This window comes from Emiliania huxleyi (assembly GCF_000372725.1).
Source record: "Emiliania huxleyi CCMP1516 unplaced genomic scaffold EMIHUscaffold_265, whole genome shotgun sequence".
NCBI lineage: Eukaryota > Haptophyta > Isochrysidales > Noelaerhabdaceae > Emiliania > Emiliania huxleyi.
Window position 1 is genome coordinate 129,222 of NW_005200049.1, and position 2,836 is coordinate 132,057.

Sequence of the window (2,836 nt, forward strand, 5' to 3'; positions counted from 1 at the left end):
GCCCACTCCCGCTCGCAGGTACAGCCGCTGCCATCGAGGAAGCCGCGAGACGCGTCCGCTGCTGCCCATTCCCCACCCTTGTCCCGCGCGACCGCCCTCCCTCTCTTCTGGCAAGAGAGCGACCCGCTCTCGCTTGCTCGCCAATCGCCGCCCGGCTCCAGTCCGAGCGCCGAGGACGCGAGAGAGCGTGCCGGCGGCCTCGTCTCGACGCTCACGCGCCGCAACGTGATGCCCGTAGGCGCGGCTCTCCTCTCTCCGGCCCGCTCTATCTTCCCATTCAGCATGCACTCGACTAGCAGCAGCAGCAGCAAGACCGCACGCAGCAGCGCTCGGAGGAAGGGCCCGGCGGCGCTTGGCAGCAGCAGCACCTGCCCGCCGAGCGACGTCACGGGGAGATGTGGGGAGATGTGGGGAGATGTGGGGAGATGTGGGGAGATGTGGGGAGATGTGGGGAGATATGCGGCACCTGCCGGCCGAGCGAGGCGCGCCGGCGGGTGGAGGGGGAAGGGGTAGATGCGGCGGAAGCGAGGGAGGGGGTGGTGGCGGAGGCGCGCAGGCGGGGGAGAGGAGGTGCGCAGGGTGGGGTGGGGTGGGGGGGGGGGGGGGGGTGGGCTGCGGGGCTGGGTGGGTGGGTGGCGGGCGGGCGGGCTCGAGATCGCGCGACTGATCGTTTCGTGGGGAGATTCCCCGAGATTTTATCATAGCCATATACCCCCATGTACCCCCATGTACCCCCATGTACCCCCATATACCCCATATACCCCCCAGACATCTTAATACCAGTTTTTCACCCTCTTTCACATGGTCGCGATCCCGTAGGCGCTTGCCTTTCCTGCTACGAGCCGAGATTGACCTGAGATTGACCCTGCCGAGTCAAGTTCCCGCCCTGCTCGCATCTCTGCTGCGTCTAGAGACTGCCACTCTGTGTCCGTAGCCGCGAGGGCCACTCGAGAGCGCTGGCCTGCACCTCCCATCGGGGACACCACCCTCAACCGCTTCTTGACTCTCTGCAGGAATTCATTCGATCAACATGCTCAAACTCGAGTTCGTGCCGGCCGCCGGTGACAAGCTCGTGCTCAAGCTCTCTCCTCCGCCGCCGCTTGCTGACAAGCAGGTGTGCGTTAATTTGCAGTGGCTCAGGGAGGGGGTATGCACGCGCACCGCTGCAACGCACGCACGCTGCGCCTTCCCTGCAAGACTAGCCTCTCGCGTTCTGTGGCTGACTCCTCGGAGTCATCTTCCCCGTCCTCCTTCCAGTGTGCTGTTAGAGAGTGTGTGTGTCTCGCGCCTTGCGGGGGGGGAGCGGAAAGGAGGAACCTCTTCCCAAGAGCACCACTCTTGGAGCGCCGCCACTACCACCCAGAGCGCTGCAAGCAGCGCCGGGCAATGACGGCCTACCGCCCACCCAGCCCCCCCTCGGCACACCCCGGCAGCCAATGTGTGACGGCTCGAACCCGCTAAGCCATCCCGCAAGCGGGATGGCCCGCCACTCGAACCCGCAAGCGGGTGTACGAACCGCGAGCGGCTCGCACTCGTGACACGCAGGCGTCCGACAGACGGCGCCGGGGCTAGGCGACCGAAGAGGAACTACGGCAAGAACCGCACACCACCCGCTGACGAGCGCTCGCGGAACTGGTCCGCGGCGCCCGCCAGGGGCGTGCGCGAGACAGGGCTCGGAGCCCTTTTCTGTGAGCAGGGATTCCCTCCCGGCGGGGGTTGTGGCGGAGAGCCGGCATGGGAATCGCCGGCCCCCACCGAGGCTTGATTTTCGGAAATCTTTTTCTCCATGGCCGGCGAGCCTCCGCTCCACCGGGTCGGCCCGCTCGTCCACAAGGCGCTCTGCTGCCTGCGCTGCGGCGGCTTCACCGCCTACCGGCCGCCCGGCGCGGAAGGCCCGATCGGCTACGGCCGCGCCGTCTCGCGGCTGATGAACCTGGAGCCGGCCGACGTGGTCGGGTACTACTCGCGCACGCTCGAGGAGTTTGGCGGATCCAAGCTCGTCCGGTACCTGCTCCGCGACTCGCTCGCGTGCACGCTCGCGCAGAAGCACAAGCTGTCGACGCGGGCGGCCGCGTACCGCAAGCTGGGCGCGACGCTGCTCGGCTTCCCTCTGCCGTCGAGCCAGCGGCCGCGCCGCTTCCGGAGCGAGCAGGCGGCGCCGACGTGGCCGTGCTCCTACACGTCCGGCTGCCCGCTCGGCCACGGCGACCAGGTGGCCGAGATGTTTGAGACGCTGCGCGAGGCAGAGGCGCACGACAAGGCTGCGTGGCGCGCTGCGGACGCGAGGGTGGGCGAGGGGCGGGCGGCGATCCGGCAGCGGAGCCCGCCCGGCTGGGCGCTGGCCGCGGGCACGTCGAGCTCCATCGACCTCTCCCTCCTCCGCCAGCTGCTCGATCGGCGGCGGGAGCTGCGCGAGGCGCGCCGGTTCGTGGAGCGCACACCGCGCGTCCGGGACACGTCCATGACATGTCCGAGACACGGCCCCAGGCGCGCCAGTTCGAGGAGGGCGACTCGATCCGCGCCCACTTGGGCGAGCGCGGCGTGCACGTCAACGACCGCGACAACCGCTGGCACACCGCCGACGGCCGGCACGGCTCGATCGAGCCCTTCAGCGTGGAGCCTCGGAGAGAGCAGTGGGGGACCTACAGCTGACTGAGAGTCCACAGCTATTTCTGCAGTATCAGACCCCAACAGAGATGCGTGTGGTCGGTTAAAAAGATTCGCAAGGGCGACTCCAAAAGATCAAGGGGCAAAAAGTAAAGGTAAAACGCGGCGCTGGCGGGGGCCCGCCGCGCGCTCGCCGCTCGTCGGCAAGTCTGCGCCTCGACGAATCGGG